At 40.3% G+C, this 18,609-nt stretch overlaps 2 long non-coding RNA genes across 2 annotated transcripts in view; one reads left to right on the top strand and one right to left on the bottom strand.

Moving 5' to 3' along the window:
- LOC120889439 (uncharacterized) overlaps positions 1 to 10,485 on the bottom strand; it is a 32,925-nt gene extending 22,440 nt beyond the window's left edge. The window contains exon 1 of the long non-coding RNA XR_005733327.2: positions 10,292 to 10,485. This is a non-coding gene — a long non-coding RNA (uncharacterized LOC120889439). The remainder of the gene's footprint in view (positions 1 to 10,291) is intronic.
- LOC120889441 (uncharacterized) overlaps positions 1 to 18,609 on the top strand; it is a 161,478-nt gene that overhangs the window by 14,506 nt on the left and 128,363 nt on the right. The window lies entirely within an intron of this gene.

Genomic DNA, 18,609 nt, shown 5'->3' on the forward strand with positions numbered 1-18,609 from the left:
TGGGATAGGTCCAAGCCCCAGATAAAACCTCTTCCTTGTCAATTAAATGGTGATAATAATAGTACCTATAACAACATAAGCTGATGGGGAAGATAAAATAAATAATACTTTATGTTCATTGGCACACTGCCCTGTTCATAAGCATTTATCAATAAATGTCAGCTGTTACTATTAGAAGCCAATTATATGATCATTCATGATTACAAGGAAGCAGATACAAGTTATCTCATATCTGAAATACAGGGTATGCTATAAAAGTCAGATAACACCTTTGACTCCAAGATAGGACTTAGAAGGATGCAAAACTAGGGCTATAAAATGGCCGCACCTCTTTGGCACTGGGCATTGAGCCTAGCACCTTAGGAATGCCTGACAAACTCTCTCCCACTGAACTATAGCGCTGACCTCACTCACCTCTTATGTGACTATTTATTACCCTATCTGTATTTCCATCCAGCTTCATAATTAGTCATTCCTTACATAGGAGCAATTATAGTAATAAAAAAATACAAAGACGAACTCCTGGAAATCCCACAAGGAAGTTGACTAACACCAGCAGTAAGAATCCTGGGAGCCTTCCTGTCCACTGGACCTCCCCCGTCATTTTAATGCTACTGATGACTTCCTGTGATAAGACAAAGAGGGCTCTGCTAGGAACATCAAAAAAGCCTGCAGTAAGAACAATGATACAAACTCCTCTTTGTTTCCTGGGATTAACATTATGCCAAACTGGAGAATTTATTCTTTATCCTACTTTTCCTGAAAAAGGGTTGTTCTGGAGAATTCTTGGGCAAGGTAGCTAAGTAAATCTAAAAGGGACATGTTACATATTTCTAATAACACCCAAAGCTGGAAAAATGTATTGCCACCAATGACCATATTTTATGAACAGAATTCTTTTTTTTTAAATTTTTAAATTTTTAATTTTTTTATTGGTTGTTCACAACATTACAAAGCTCTTGACATATCATATTTCATATATTAGATTGAAGTGGGTTATGAACTCCCAATTTTACCCCAAATGCAGATTGCAGAATCACATAGGTTACACATCCACAATTTTACATAATGCCCAATTAGTAATTGTTGTATTCTGCTAACTTTCCTATCCCCTACTATCCCCCCTCCCCTCCAGAATTCTTAATTACCTCAGTTAGATTAGTTCACATATATACTCTTGTCATATTTAACCCACAGGTGTGGGGGGGGACTTCTAACTCAACCAGTTGGATCAGCAACTGGATCCAAAAGTCTAAGCAACAAACTGGCTTTCAATACAAATAAGAATAGGATGCTTTCATATTCTGCCCCAGGGCAAAGGGTTATCAAGCCTTTAACTCTGAACTGTATGATAACCTTTAAATAATTTATTTAGTTCAATATATTAGAAATATTAAATTTTACATTATTTGGTAGGGCATCCACTTACAGACTAGCAACCTTTCAAGTTCACACATAGTTCATAGATACTGTGCTTAAAAGTGTAGATAAAATCAATCTACATAGATGAAAAACTGCCATATTGGAAGAGCCATGCCAACCTCCTCTGCCATCTCAGCCCCTCACTGTCTCTACTGGAAGTTGTGAGGAGGAAGCTGGGAGGATGTGCTTTTAATAAATCAAGTTGGCAACCCAAACCCATTTATCAGTAGCAGAAACAAAAATACACACAATATTTTGTTTTTTGCTTTTTGCTTTTTGAAGGTGCTGGAGACCAAACCCAGGGCCTCAGAGCATGCTAAGCCAGTGCTCTACCACTGAGTACCTACTGGTAGTTATACCCCCAACCCATAAACACAATAATTCTATGGTTAAGTGACCATTAAGGGTTAAAAAGGCTTTCCTGGGAAAGAAAGCTCTGGTTTCCCATCTCAGGGTCACTCCAGGTGAACTGGGCTGCACAAAATAATCATACGGAGACAGAGAGAGAAATACCTTTTTCTTTGGGTCCTGTGATGGCTCCTCTGACCTTAGGGATCCATGGAAAAAAGAGAGAGTGAGAGAGCAGTGCTGAACTTTTTTTTACTGGGGAGAAGCCATTCAAATGAGGCAAGGGGTCAGGTTTGGGGGGGGGGTGAGTCTAGCTTCATGATGTCTGTTGTCAGCAGGTTGACTGACATCTAGGAAGGCCACACCCAAAGGCAGAGCAAGAGAAGGGGACACACAAAGGGAGTTTCCATGGAACATTCTATCCCAAACAGGGCAAAGGGGTAGGATTACAAAATAATAGCTGAGCGTAGCTCAACCCAGGGTTATACCTACTCAGAAGATGGGCCTTGCTATCCGAGCAGGGGGAAAGACCAAGTCACGAATCATGGCACCACCAGCTTTCAGATCCCTGTGGTGCATCAGGATTGGAAGGGGTGGTAACTCAATGTGGCTCCCCACACTCTGGGAAGTTAATCATCATTTACAACCTGTACTCAGGAGATAATGTGTTCTAAGCTCCCAGTACATGTACCAAGGATCTACCTGGATCGCTCATTTGCACTCTATTGGTCAAAGTGATCTGGCCATGTTTACAAAGTTTTGGGTTCCATTCTTCACATCCTCTACACTAAACAGAGGATCCTTCCATCTAGCCTTTCCCCAGAAAGCAATTTCTTCGTGACACATGAAGCAGCTGCCTGATTTGGTCACTCTGTTGAAACTGAGAACCCCGTGTTCTAAGCCATTCAAATTAGCTTCCTGATGCAAAGGCAAACTGAAAATACAAACATTTGCCCTCTCCTTTTCTGCTCCCTGCCTCCTGCCACCACTCCCATCCCATGCCAAGGCCAAACACTTTCAAGCAACCAGCTTATTAATGCAAAACTAGGCAACTTCAACTATGACTTCTGGGTTTCCCCCACCTTTCAATTTCCCATCTCCCCAGCCCACTTCAAGGAATGCTGTATAATAGTAATCAAACAGGCACAAAGATAGATAACAACCTTGCCTCATTTTTCTTCAAATCCACTGGATAACTCTTCATCTCAAAATAAATACACACACTCTAGCCTGTAGGCCTCAAAGTCCTTTTGCTGTCTAGCCTGAACTAGTTACAATCTTGACCAGATGAACTGAATTTTCACAGAGGCCTGTGTACCCTCCCTCCCTCCTCTCTAATTCTTTGGTTAAGAGTCCACTAGTCTTGACAGCACCCATACCCCCACCTACCTTCTCCAGTCACCTTTTCCCAACAACTATTCTCAAGACCCCTGATGACTAGAGCCACATCTTTTACTATTCTGGTCCCCTTAGGCCAATGTTTCTTGGTGTCACTTTAGGTACTTATAACAAAGTCTGGTGCACAGGGCGTGCTCAATAATCATGAATAGATAGATTGCTGTAGCAGCAATCCACCTTCAGACTATCCATGGGAAAAAACATTTTGATCACATCACTATAATATTGGTATAAGCCAGACCCATATTTATGTGCAAGGGGGAGGGAGACATTATAGAAAATGCAAGAGGTATGTTCTGGGTTGATGGAAATGTTCTCTATCTTGGCATGGGAAGTGGTTGCATGAATCTATAAATATAAAAATTCATCAAATCATTAGGATTCCTGTATATGAAGTATACTTTGATAAGAAAAAGAGAGAAAAAGGAGGTGTATACACTCATTGTATAAAAATATAATCCTATCATATCATAAAACTGAACCCTATATGAAAATGCTAGCTGTAATAACATTAAATACATCAAACTGTTAACAGTGGTCACTTTTGGTGAACAGTTGTGGAAATGAGAGGGGAAGGGAGCTGAGTAGCTTTAACTCCTACATATTGCCTCAAATTTTTTTCTCCATTTATTGAGTTTCTACTAAAAGCTAGGCACTCCCATAGGTATTGGAGGTACAAATATAGCAATGGTCCAATATATGCCCTTAAAAAGTTCGCATTATTGAGGCCAATGTGAATTCTAACATTCACCATCTAATGCATAGGAACTAGGGATGTAGCTCAGCGGTAGAATGCTTGCCTGGCATGCATGAGAACATGGGTTTGAACCTCAGCATCACAAACACATAAAAATAACATGCTAAATGTGTATGTGTATGTGTTCAGAAACACACACACAGATATGGATATATAGTTAAGGTACAGAGAAAGTGTTAAGGGATCACAGAGGAAATTGTTATACTGTTTGGAGTAGGGGTGGGGAAGAGGAGCCAGGTAAGTTTTGATAATTGTGGAATGAAGAGTTGTGATGTCAGGCTAACTAGTATGTCCCAGACAGAGAGAACAAGGTATGAAATGGCAAAAGGTACAGTGAGTTTGGAGAAGAGGGCTTAATTTCTCCTTGTGATTGGATCCTGACGCCCATTAGAAGAGAACAATGTGGAAAGAAATTGTTGGAAATGTAATACAGAGCCATATTGCAAAGGGCCTTGGAAATCAGGCCAAGGTATTTGGACTTTATTCTGAAATGTAATGGGGATCCACTGGAAGATTTTTTTCATAGAAGAATGGTGATTTTATTGCACTTCATTGTATTTTATTAAGATTATCAACCTGGGCCAAGTGTAGTGGTGCATGCCTGTAACTCTAGCCACTCAGGAAGCTGAGGCAGGAGGATTGTCAAGGTTGAAGCCAACCTCAGCAACTTAGCAAAACCTTGTCCCAAAATTAAAAAAAAAATGACCAGGGATGTGGCTCAGTGGTAGAGCACTCCTGGGTTCAGTCCTCAGTACTACAAAAAGAAGGAGGAGGCGGTAAGGGAAGGGGGAGGGGGAGGGGAGGAGAAAAATAAGAAGGAGAAGGAGGAGAAAGAAGAAAAAGAAGAAGAACAAAAGCAGCAACATCAATTTGTTGGCAATGAAGGGGGAAATTTGGTGAAAAAGCAAGACTATCAGTTGGTACAGGGAAGAAATGATGAAGGTTAAAACTTGGAACGAATAAGAGTGAATGGACACAAGAGAGGTTGAAGATACAGAATAGAGAGGTATCCATAATTTTGTCAATGCCCTCTATTTATCTTAGAGTTTGGACCCTAGTCTGAAAGTTGTACTTACTCCCTTGCCCAGAGATGTATTCTCCTACATTAACCCTTCCCTTTTCTTTTTTTAAATGTTTTTTAGATGTTGATGGACCTTTATTTTATTCATTTATTTACATGCAGAGCTGAAAATTGAACTCAGTGCTTACACATGCTAGGCAAGTACTCTACCACTAAGCCATAACCAAGCCCTTACCCTTCCCTTTTCTTACCTCAAAATAACTACTGCCAAATGCCTCAAATGGCCAGTGAGGAAGGTAAAAAAAAGCAAAATCACAAGTGAAATAATCCATCATGAAAATCATTTCACTACCTTTCAGTATTTTGTATTAAAATCACCTTGCATCATCTAAGATTGCTTTCAGAAGCCATGCTGGTACTGTGTCACCCAAAGCACTTCCGCAGTTTCCTAGCCAATAAAGGGCTCCCCTCAAAGTTGTTCCTTTTCCAAACAAGGGCCATGGAATATATTCATGGGCATATGTAAAAGGTATGTCTTAGTTAAAATTCTAATAAATGTCTATAACACATGTCTTTTAAAAAGTTTAAGTTAACTTCCTTAATCTGTAAGCCCAAATTCTGTCTTTTCCCGATACTTGCAGATACCAGGAAGCAAATCTAGCCTCAGAATATGAAAAAGCAATCTTCAAGGGAAATGTTTCCCTTTTTCAAATGTTTCAGGTTTTCAATTTGATGGATTAGGATATATCTTTGAAACAGTATCTTTTCCTATTTCTATATTTTTAAAAATTTCTGTACATTATTTTCATACATGTGTTTCAACTATTTCTAGAAAAATGACTCCATTTTATGTTAGAAATAATTTCCCTCAGGCTGAGGCTCTAGCTAAGTGGTAGAGTGTTTGCCTCACATGTGAGGCACCACATCAAAATAAGTACATAAAAAGACACTGTATCCATTTACAACTAAGAAAACTTTTTTAAAAATTCCCTTAATAAAATAGAAATAATTTTAAGAAACTAGCTTCAAATATAAAAGCATTTTGAATACTTATGCAAACATAAATTAATCAGTGATTAATCCCAGTCTGGTGGCTTACTTTCTTTCAACAAGCATTCCTCTCCTCATCACTGAATAAAAGGAAATTATAATCCATAACAAAATGAAACAAAACATACAAGACAGCAGAACCTCAGCCAAGATGATTAAGGATTGTTATGCAAACACACACACACACACACACACACACACACACGCATATATACACACACACACACACACACACACTTTTTGGGGGGAAATTCTCTACATTTATTTATTCTATCAATAAAAAGTTCATTAAGTGCCTTTATTACTTTGTTAGGGTTGTATAACAAATGACCACAGACTGGGTAGCTTAAACAGTAGAATTGCATTTTATCCTGGTTCTGGTGCCTGATTAAGGTGTGAAACCTCTCTCTCTGGCTTGTAGATGGTCATCTTCCTTTGTACATGTCTGTACACATACTTTTTAAAATATTTGTTTTAGTTGTAGGTGGACACAATAACCTTTATTTTATTTTTATGTGGTGCTGAGAATCGAACCCAGTGCCTCACACATGCTAGGCAAGTGCTCTACTGCTGAGCCACAACTGCAGCCCATGTACACATACATTTTTAAAAGCCACTTTCTGTATTAGTTTTATAAGGATGTATTGGTAATTTCAAAGTATTAAATAGGGTTTCTTCCTAGCTGTGTACACTAAAGATGCATTGTATAAATGAATGTTAATACTTGTGATACTATTCATAAAATTTGCTTACAAAGTAGCACTTAAAATAGATGTGGTACACTATGCTTACATTCCATGTGCTTTTTATATAGGCCCCAAATAAAGCTTAATTCCATCCATGCAAAGCTAACTGCAAATAAAAGGTATGACTAATTTTAAAAGAGCACACAGCTATTTGCCAAGAGATGTGCAGTAAAATGTTACTAAATCTTTGGTGAAATACTATATTTATATACTCAACAGTATACATCAGGAACAATTCCAGTCACAGTAACTTTTCACAGAAAAGAACTTGTAAGTGGATATACTAGGAATAGTGGCATGCCTGTTAGGGAAAAATCTCCCAACCAAATGCACAACTCATGCCTGTTACAATACCAATAGGCATGGATCCTCTAGTAGAAAATAAAATTCATTTTACAGTATTTAGAGTTGGCTATAACCAAAACCTGAGAAGAAACAGTTACAATGGTTCTCCAACCTTAAAGAAATTGAAAAAAAAAAAACAACAACACAGGCATTATTCTGCAAAGAATAAGCTACCAATAAAACGTTACCTAACATTACTTTGCTCAAAGGACTTTAGTCTCCTAATGAAGAATGAAGCTTTTAAAGTAGGAACTAAGATGGCTGCTGACAATCAAAGAAAGGGCTGTTTGATAAACAGTGAGACAGAAAACAGACATTGATGACTCCTGTTAGCAAGTAAAATTCTAGACAAAATCTTAAGAATAAAAATCACCAGATGTTCGAAAATGTCCAACCTTTCAAGCAGACTAGATCCTAAAAACAAAAGAAATAGTTACCACAGAATGGTGGGGGAGGGGCAGTTAGAAGTGAATGATCAAAAAGAGACTCAGAAGAGGAAAATATTAACAAAATATGACTTATGTTTTTTTTGGTAATTGTAGTATGAAAACTAAAATGAACAGAAAATCATGATATCATTAACCTTTTTCTAGAACATGTAGTTATCACATAAGAATAAAGTAGAAGCCCTTAAAAACTGTGGAAAAGCAAAAAGACTAAGATAATCAGTGGTTAACAACTAAACACATATACAAAGTAGCTTCCCATATTTGATCTAATGAGGAAAAAATGTTGTTTTGCTTTTGAAAAAAATAAATATAGTATATAAGGTAGCAGGATAAAAAGAGACAACAGATGAAATTTCCAGAGAACTAAAATCCAACTTTTCCTTTCTGTTTCATCCAGAGCTTCTTTAAAACCACAGTTAAGAAACATAATCACTAAAAAATTTTAAGTATTGAAAACTATGCAGCAGCTGGAGTAATTCATGGGATAAAATAAATGAAAAAAGAATATAAAGGAATATGTGTAGTGAATGTTAAGTGAAAAGATGTAGTAATGAAAGTTTAAAGAGTGGGATAATTTTGTGTAACAATGAGGGTCTCCTTCCATTTCCATACAGTTTCCCTTCTCTCTCCCTTTCTCCCACCCCACTCATCTCTGTTTAATGTTAGTCTTTTCCTCATGCTCTTCTTCCGTGTTCTGATCTTAGTTGCTCTCTTTATATCAAAGAAGACATTTGGCATTTGTTTTTTAAGGATTGGCTAGCTTCACTTAGCATTATCTGCTCTAATGTCATCCATTTCCCTGCAAAATCCATGATTTTGTCATTTTTTAGTGCTGCGTAATACTCCACTGTGTATAAATGCCACAGTTTTTTAATCCATTCATCTATTGAAGGGCATCTAGGTTGATTCCAAAGTCTAGCTATTGTGAATTGTGCAAATGTATGGAAGATGATATGTCATGAGCTTTGTAATGTTTTGAACAACCAATAATAAAAAAAAAAGAAATATTAACGAAAACTAAAAAAAAAAAAAGAGTGGGATAAAACTTTCTTTTACCTTTCCAAAGAAAAGGATTCTATAAATATTGCCATGCAAGTTTCATGAAATATATATATATATATATATATATATATATATATATATATATATATATATATATATATAAATGATATCTCTGTGTGTGTGTGTGTGTCTTAGCATTTTTAGTAAGTTGTCCCTTTAAAGGAAAAACATAGGCACACTACTTTGTAGTTCATCCTTTTTACTATTCCACACTGAGGAGTATGCCTTCAAATGTTCACACTACAAATGCTGGGTTCTCATCTGTATTAGTAGTCAAAAGTTGTGGCCATTTAAAGCCAGGATGTACAAATTTCTGCTTTTTGTAGATGTAAAAAATTCCCACTTTCAGGAAACTGACATTTTCAAACAGCTAATGGCATTTTGAAAGATATCTACTTTCTAAAAAGATAAATTAAAAAAAAACACACCTGAAAACAAAGCAATGAAATCATAACAGTGTCAACGCGGACCTGTTAATCAAACTGTTAACTAAAGCTACCAAATTAGTCCCCCTTTGGTTTTCTTATGTCTGAAGGGAACTCTTTGGCCAACTATTCAGTCTGGTAGATTCCACTCATTAAAACATCTCACTCTGCTGAAAGGGATTACAACGCAGGCAGACTGCACTCCGCAGCACTCTGGAGATAATTCCAAAGTCTAGTGAAAGACGTCAAGGATTATGGTAATAACTTTAAAATGATAATATATTCAAGCATGCCTCTTACACAGGTTGATTTACCAGTTTGAGTTCTGTATCTGGCAACTGCAGCCGAAGAAGTTCTTCATCTCCTCGCCATGGGAGCATAAATGAACTATCCCAGGAGGCTAAGTCCTCCCTACTTTTCTCCCGTGGATAAGAACCCTGAGAATCTACTCATCGAATTTGATGGGTATAACTGGTCACATTTTAGTCTTCCCTTCCTTTCTTACTTGTCCCTGGACAAATCCCTACGTGGCTGGCACAAACCTAATTTCTGATGCAAATAGGCCAGGTCCCTAAAAAGTTCTGCCCCTTTCGGGTTGTGCCTGGGCATCTCTCCCCCCACATCAATGCTTCGCTGGAATCTCAGATGAAACACTATCAGTAGCTAAGCTGAACAGTAGACCCAGCTGAACGTGACCGAGTCCCCAGCAGAAAGCAATGGGAGTCTCCAGACCTGGGGGTTGGGAGCTGCCTGGGCGGACAGATTCCCGAATGGGCGGGGGTGGGCTCGAAGCCTCAGAGTGCAAAGCCCCCCACCCATCCCCACTCCACCTTCCTTCCTCCTCCTCCTCCTCCCTCCCCTCCTCCTTTCCATCTCCTCAGAGGAGCCTCTCCTCTCCCAATCCTGGTCACTGCGGCCCCTGGGAAGCGGCTGACTGCACTGCTGCTCCCGCCCTCTGTGCCCCCCACCCACGCCTGCACGCCTGAGGGTCCTGGGCGCAGGCAGCCTCAACCAACTTGCTGCCCCTTCCCGCCCACAACTCCCTGGATGGCCCGCTTATCTTGAGGCTGTACGGGGACTCGTCGTAGGTGACTAACATGTCCCGGTCTCCGCGACTGGCCGATTCCCAGGAGCGCAGCTGCAGGGCGAGGGATGATGGAGGGGATTGCCTCGGAAAGGAGCGGAATGACACTAGCGTTACAGAAGCCCCTAAATCCACCTCCCAATCCTTCAGGTGCGAGACCCATCACTCCCCTCCCCTCGCTTACCTTCAAAAATAACTCCACAGCGCCTTGGCAAGGTCCAAATAGGAGGTGCCCAGGTCAGTGCGCTGGTTCATGGACGTGGACCTGTCTATGAAGAACAGCCAGATGGGCATCTTGTCCCGCACCCCTGGCTCTGCTCCCCACTCTCCTGGCCCTCTTGCCCTCACTGCCACGTATGGCCACCCAACCCTGAACTCTTTAGCAGAGCCAGAGGGCAGGGAGGAAGAGGAAGAGGAGGAGACGAGATGGGACAGCTCCTGGAGTCCTCTTTTAGCAGCCCCACCTCCTCTCCCTGCAGGGGAACTTGAAAGTGTGAGCCTGTGTAGCTCTCAGGGGCCTCTCCCTCCCCTCTCCTCCTGCCACCACAACTACCTCCGCCGCTGCTGCTGCTGCCAGGACTACTGCCTAAGCATCCCTCGGTGCTGACTAGAGCGCTCGCCCCAGACTGAGAGCTCCCTTTCTTCACCCTCACATAACTTCTGTTCGCTAACCTACTATCAGTACCCTGTGACCACAATCCACGCCATTGGCTACCAATTATCTTTGATTTGCATATTCATCGGAGGACAAGGCAAGGGGAGGCACTTGGGGAACCCAGAGGGTTGAAATTAGAACCATGGCAGGGGGTAAAGTGAAATGTAAAGGACCCTTGGTAGGCTCAGATTCTCCCTTAAAGGGCTTGGAAGCCTTTAGCATGATACACGCCGGTGGTTTGGATAGATTTTCTCTTGCTCCTCAAAGATGGTAATTCAAAATGAATAGTGAATTGAGCAACAGTTATACAGAATTACAGAAGTAGATGCTTGGACACATCAGAAATGCCGCACAGAAAATGGTTTCCTAAATGCAATCGGTAAATCCTGCCACTGGCTAAGCCCAAAACATTTCAGAAGCGGCAAATTTCTTTCCTGGCCAGAATTATTCACATTCTTTTGGATTCAGCCCTGTCTTGATCAGTATTTGCGCATTATTTGCTGACCTTGTATTCCATGTATATCTAGTTAGAAAGGAAACTAAATCTAAGAGATGCTGAAACTGGCTTTTTGTATGCACGGACTTCTTCAGTTTTATTGAGCTCCTTGAAGCATTGGCCTGCCTGTGATAATTCCACGACTGCGTCTCTGCACAGCCTCTACACATGGAAGGTTTGCCAACCGAGATTCTGCCTCAATTCATGATTAGGCACCCATGAAGTGAAGGACACCCATGGTAGGCTTCTTTAATCTTTGAAATAATTATGGAAGATGACATCATATTCAATTTTCAGAATAGGAAATTGCAGCTCCCGTGGTTAGGGTAACAATGGGGATGCTCTCAGGTCTGCCTCTGAGGAAGGGCTCAGTAAGTTAGTGATCAACCAGACATGGTTGTAACCATGTGATACCATTTTAAAATACAGATTATTTCTAGCAACACGATGTAGACCATAATGTAGAATCCTGAGCTTCAATGAGTTTGCAGTTTTGGTGAGTAGAGATAATCTCACACACATGTGTATAATCTTTTAAATATTCTATATAGACATCCTATGTATTTATTCTGTGTTATATATATTCTATATACCTATTCAATAGTATTTTCAGGGAAATACGACTTTAAAAGAGGTTACGTGGGAGTGTATGAATCAGGGACAGACAGTGATGCAAATAAAAAGTGCAATGGAAGCAATGGTCTGTGTGCTAGAAGTTCAGAAAAGTTTCAAGGTCAAGGCACAAAAGGGGAAAGGAGGGAAGGAAGGAATGGTATCAACAAAAATTCAGTCAGAAACTGTACTATGCATGGTGTATTTAAGGCCAGTGTGGTGGAATATTACAAAACTGATGGTGAAATAAGGATGAAAAAGATACAAGAAGCCCCCATTTCCATGCTGATACAAATATTATTGGAGGACAATAGCTATATGGGCTAGGGTACTAAAAGTACAGAATTGGTAGGAGTCTGTGTGTTAGTTTTGTATTTCTTTCTAACAAGTTACCACAAATTCAGCAGCTTGAAATGGCACATACATCTATTACCTATCTCAGGGTTTCCAGAAGTCAGGGGTCTGGGTTTAGCTAGCTGTATTCTCTACTCACTCTCATAAGGCTATAATCAAGGCCTGCCCAGGCCATTTTCTTTTGGAGGCTCAACTGGAAAAATAATAATTTTCTGAGCTCATGCAGACTCTTGGCAGAACTTATTTCCTTGAGGCTGTATGTTTGTAGGCTAGATGCCCCCCTCAGGTCCACCTGCTACTGCAGTTCCCAGCCATGGGGTCATGGCCTCTTCTTCAGGGCCAGCAGGGAAATCTCCCACTCCAATCTGCTAATGTGGAACCTTATATAACATAATAATGAGAGTAACATCCATTACCTTTGCCATGTTCTATCCACCAGAAGCAAGCCACAGGTCCTGTAGGAGATTGCACTGGACGTAATAATACCAGTAGATGTAGATAATGGGGGCCATTTAAGAATTCTGCCCATCATTAAGCAGGGAGAAGATCATTACCTGGAACCACCTAGTTCAGTTTTTGTTAAAGTCTATTCTGAGTAATAACATGACATGTTCAGCCTGCCAAAATACATGTGTTGGCTTGGTTGATTGCTTAGACTATCCTTTTGTTGAAGAATTATAGAATTTTTATTAGAAGTTTATATTTTATTGTGATATATATATATATACATATACATTTATATACATATATATTTTCATATATATGAAAATGTGTATATGTGTGTGTGTGTATATATATATATATATATATAAAGGACTGCTAAGCCATGATATACCCCCAGTTCACAAGTGGTATTTTAAGATAACATTAAAAAAATATCCTCTATACTTTCTCTCAACTTTTTTTCCAACTAGTGTGAATTACTTTAATAATTAGAAGAGACTATGTTAAAAATCACATAAAAAGTATTTGAAAAAGTCCCTCCCAGGTTAATAATACAAAAATGATTTTCAAGAATATTTTCTTTTTTTTAGAGAGAGAGAGAGAGAGAGAGAGAGAGAGAGAGAGAGAGAAAGAGAGAGAGAGAGAGAGAGAGAGAGAGAGAATTTTTTTAATATTTATTTTTAAGTTTTCGGTGGGCACAACATCTTTGTTTGTATGTGGTGCTGAGGATCGAAACCGGGTCGCACGCATGCCAGGTGAGCGGGCTACTGCTTGAGCCACATCCCCAGCCCTTCAAAAATATTTTCAAAAATGATTTACCAGTATTAGTAAAGGACAAATAGTTTCATTTACACAATTCTGCAGTGGTTGAGGACCTGCAGCTCCCACAGTGTGGACCTCTGAAAAAAGGTATACTTCCCAGGCAGGTAAATGCCTTTCTATATATATATATATTTTTTTTTTTCTAACAAAGCATGTTATTTATTCTTTGTGGCATGAGCTCAAATGTAATTGAAATGATGAAAACACAGAATCTGAAAAATATCCATGTCTCATAAAATACAAAAGTGGTGGGACTGGAGTTGTGGCTCAGCAGTAGAGCGCTCACCTAGCATGTGTGGGGCCCTGGGTTTGATCCTCAGCAACACATAAAAATAAATAAAATAAAGGTATTGTGTCCAACTACAACTAAAAAACAAAATATTTTTTAAAAATACAAAATGGTGACAATGTACAAAAAACAACAATTACTGCTTGTATTATTTACTCAAATTAAGCCAAAACCTAAGCCCTCAGGGTGCAAATACTCTTCCTTTTCTGAAGGAAAATAAACTGTATATTATAGTAGATGGTTACAGACCTCTATAGCATGTTTCTTTGGCATTACATCAACACTAATTTGGGGGTCGAATTCCAGTTCTGCCATTTACTAGATTGTGACCTTAGAACTCTTTTGACATTTTTTTTTTTGCTACAAAAGATCAAACCCCTTGTATTGGGGTTATTTGTGCCTTGAATGGACTTATCTCTCCCACCAGAATGTAAACTCCTTGAGCTCAGTCAGTACCTGTAACCAATTTGTGGTACAAAATACTTGCTTAATAAATGGTTGTTGTGCTGGGGATGTATCTCAGTGGTAGGGTACTTACCTAGCATATGTGAGGCCTTAGGTTCAATTCCAAGTACTTCAAAAATAAATAAATACATAATAAAATAAAAATCCATGGCTGAGGAAAGAAATTGTCAACTATGCTGTGGTTCTCACTCTTTCACTGTTTTCCTACTTGAGTATTATCCTGTGGCTCTTTTCCTAGGGCTACTCAGCCCTACCTTGTTGCCCCTGCCTGTCAGCCTCTATGAGTTGGCTAGTAGGCCCAAGTTCTTGTCCCTAGGGATCCATAGCCTTTTAATTTTGGGCCCCAGTAGTCTCCTTCAGACCAAGATCTTGAGTTGACATCCTCCCCCTCCCAACTCTGGCAGCATCTTTTATGTTCCAATCATCCTACTTTATAAAGTGACTTTTGTGGGGGGCACTGCTTACTGTCACCCTCAGTCAAATCTTCTTCCCAACTCTTACCTAACTTCAGGCCTCTGGCCAGTAAACTGATTCTTTTTTTTCTATTGATCTCTATCCATCCTATCTTATTTCTAGTCTTCTCATGATTTTTGAACTTGTGGGCTCTTGAAAAGAGTTTGCTCTTTCTTCTTTATGCCTCTGCTCTTCATCTGCTTTTCATTCACTAGGAGCCCCTAAATCAATTGCTTTTCTACCTTATCACACTCCCCTATTCCAGACTTCTCTACCTCATGTCTGAGGCCACATTTGCTTCTTAGGAAGGAATTTTGTACAAGGTACTACTCTCCTGGCTTCTAATCCCTTCACACAGATGTTAGCAGACTTTGCTCTTCATTTGGCTGGCCACCATGTGGTCCAACACCATGTAGGAGACTGACACTTTGCTTTGGTGAAGGCCTCTTTGACTTCTCCCTCCGAAGATTTCTTCCCTCTTGGCTTCAAGCAGCTCCTAATCACCACATCTTGACAAAAACACCTTACTTAACCTCTTCCCAAATCCTGCCTTTCATGGCTCAGAGGGAAGCTCAACTTCCCTTCTGCCTGCTTTCTCCACCACCCACTCACTCCTCAAACACATACGATATGGTTTCTCTTCCCAGCACTCCATGGAAACTGCTCAGAGGTCCCCAGTGGCCTGGCCCTGGCCAATTCCAATGGTCTGCTCTATATTTTCCTTTGTTGATTGCACAGCTGTTTGTCAGTTGCCTTTCCCACCCCATCTGTCTTGTTTTTCATCACCTGCCATTTCTCCCTGAGTCTTTTGACCCCTTGAACTTTTTTTTCCACATTTGCTAATTCCTAACTTAACCTGTTTCCCATCTGTAGCTACTCATTTCTTCCTGCTGCCCTCACAAAGGATTGTATTTCTGCACTCTGTTCATTTAGTCATTCTTTCTTGGTTTTCTTCAAATATTTCTTGTTTGGGCCTCCTAGATGACAGGCAATGAGGATACATAGGGGAAAAAGGGAAACAGCACACTTTAGGGATTACGACCTTGGATTTGATGGGTCAAATTCCAGGTCTTCCATTTACCAGATTGTGACCCTAGCCAAGTTATTAAACCTCTCTCTGTTCCAGCTTCATCATTGAAATAACAGTAATAATAATAGCATCTAGGATTGTTTTGAAGATTATATGAACTAATATTTATAAAGAGCCTATAGAAGTGCTTAGTAGAGAATAAGCTCTTCATAAGTATTAAATACAAGCAATAATAGACATAGTCCACTGGGCACAGTGGTGCATTCCTGTAATCCCAACTACTTGGGAGGCCGGGGAATGAGGATCACAAATTCAAGGTTAGCCTGGGCAACTCAGCAAATCTCATCTCAAAATAAATTCTAAAAATACTTGTAGCTGTATCTCAGTGGTAGAATGCTTGCCTAGCATATGCAAGATCTTGGGTTTAATCCCCATCACTGCAAAAAATTATAGCCCATACCCTCATAAACCTTATATTCTAGAAGGAAAATAAGCAAAAGAGCAGGTGTGATAACATATTAAATGCTGTCATACAGGAAGTCATGGAAGCAACAAGAAGGAGGACATATTTTAGAAGGAGTAGAGTACTGATCAACTTTTGCTCAGGGAACCCTCTTTCTGAAACCTGATGGGAGAAGAGCTGGTGAGGGATGATAGTGGGACACACAGAAAATCAAAGTGAAATCCAGGTGTCTGTCAATCAAAGGCTAGCCAAATGCACAGCAGAAGATTGAATATAATCCCCCTTTTTTTTAGCTATTCCCTTCTGCCAGGGTCCAGGCAGAGCTAGCTGTATGGACATTTATACACCTGGTTGTTCTGAGAGCTGGTGTAGGCTAAAAATAAAATAGCTGGTGATGAAACTTGGCCCAGGGCAGTCCCCCAAAAGATCCCCAGCAGGTTTTCCCACTTGGGTAACTTCCTGCCACAAGTCAGGGTGCAGGAGTGTCTGCACTGAGGACCCAGAATTTCCATCTTTCCCCTTCATAAGTTCTGTGGAGTCTTCCTCTTTCTACCTTAATCCCCTGAGGCCACCACCCCAAGCACCCTGTAGTATGTAGAATGACACGATCTCACCAGGGAAGAGAATCATTATTGTGTTTGTGGAGTCCCAGGGGTGCATATGACACATAGAGTGACTCTAAGCACAAAGGTGAGGGAGGCCTGTCACAGACAGTCCTATCCTCTCCCGTCTCCAGAAACCTAGAATCTTCTTCCATCTCTTGTTTCCACTACATCCACCAAGCCATCGAGTGGTGTGGAGTTATTACCTTTTGGATATCACTTGAATCCACCTCCCTGCTGCCTTCTTTTTGGTTTAGGCCCTTTGCATCTTATTTAGCCCCTAGGGCCAGTATATTTTAGTTTCTCTTTTAACTTTCCTTTTAACTTCATAGGAGGATCTGTGATCTGAAGAATTCTAAACCAGCTTTTATACCAAACCATTTCCTCTAATTAAAAAACAAATATGTTGATTCCTGCTAAAGTGTTGTCTTCTTCCTCCTTCTCTCCCCCGCTCCCAGTCTGTTCTTAAAAATTGACAACATTGAATCAATGTTAGAATGTGTCCTTTAAAATGTATCCATAGGGCTTCAGCTTAGTTCACTGGTAAAGTGCTTACCTATCATGCTGGGGCCTTGAGTTCCATTCATGGCACTGCAAAGAAAAAAAAAGGAATAGTAGAATCATATTTTTACTTCGCTACAGTGAGAAACCCTAGTTAAATCACTTAATTCATTCCAAGAATATTGCTAGTCTCTGATTTTCCCTCTTCCCACGTGGCAGAGTTCTGGCAGCACAGCCAGCTGGACTTACATGGCCACAGAAGCCATTTACTTGGTGTTCAGTTCATCAGATATCTACATAGGTTCTGCTGGCATTTCGCTATATGACTGAGGTAGAAAGACAAACAGGACATGGTTTCTGCCTTGGTAAGCTGCCACTCCACTGGAAAAGCCTGATATAGAGACAGATATTTCTAATTTGGTGCAGTAAATGCTCAGAGACAGGGTTACACAAGGTTCTACATGAGCATAGATGAAGAGGATGTAGCTGAAGAGTTATTTATCATAGAAAGCCTCCTGGAAGAGGTGCACATGAATTTCACCTGAGATGAAGAAGAGTTAGTGACAGAGAGGCAATTATCTCTCAGAATAAATAAATAATAGGTACCATAGTCTGAAGCCTTGAAATGGGCTCTTTTGTGTGATGACCCCACAGGTGGCCTTCCCAGGTCCCCAGTTTCCCAGGCTCTCTTTACTGGCCAGGACTCCAATCCTACAGCTGCCTCATTTGAAGACTACTCCCATTTCTCCAGAAAACTTCCCTTAGGAGTGGAAGCCACCTTGGATGGAGGTCACACCCTATCACATCAGTAGTCTGCCCTGACCTCTTCCCCAACCTGCAGCCAATGAGAATGGCATCACCTTTCTGGACCTAAGCTTGACTGCAAATCAGCCCACATTCTTGCTTTGCTTTCTCCCCTGCCCCATTGTGTTTCCTTCACTCCCTTCTCCCTGAAAGCTCTCCATCAAGGACCCAAGGACCCAAATCCCTGCCTTGGGCCCTTCTTCTAAAGAAGCTGACTTAATAGAGTTAGTTTGATAAGCTTGTAGACATTTGGCATGCATTGAAGTTAAGATGTAAATTAAGAATAGATGGAAGATTAACCACAAGAATTAGACAAGAGCCAGATTACAGAGAACCTTGAATGCCATTGTTATGATTTGGATCTGAAATGTATCTCAAAGACTCATATGTTGAAGGTTTGGCCCCCAGTTAATGGCACTATTGGGAGTTGATCTAAGCTTCAGGAGGTGAGGCCTAGTTGGAAAAGTTGGGTCACTGGGAGTGTGCCTTTGAAGAGTGTATCTTGCCCCAGC

The sequence above is a fragment of the Ictidomys tridecemlineatus genome, chromosome X, assembly GCF_052094955.1.
Source record: "Ictidomys tridecemlineatus isolate mIctTri1 chromosome X, mIctTri1.hap1, whole genome shotgun sequence".
Classification (NCBI taxonomy): domain Eukaryota; kingdom Metazoa; phylum Chordata; class Mammalia; order Rodentia; family Sciuridae; genus Ictidomys; species Ictidomys tridecemlineatus.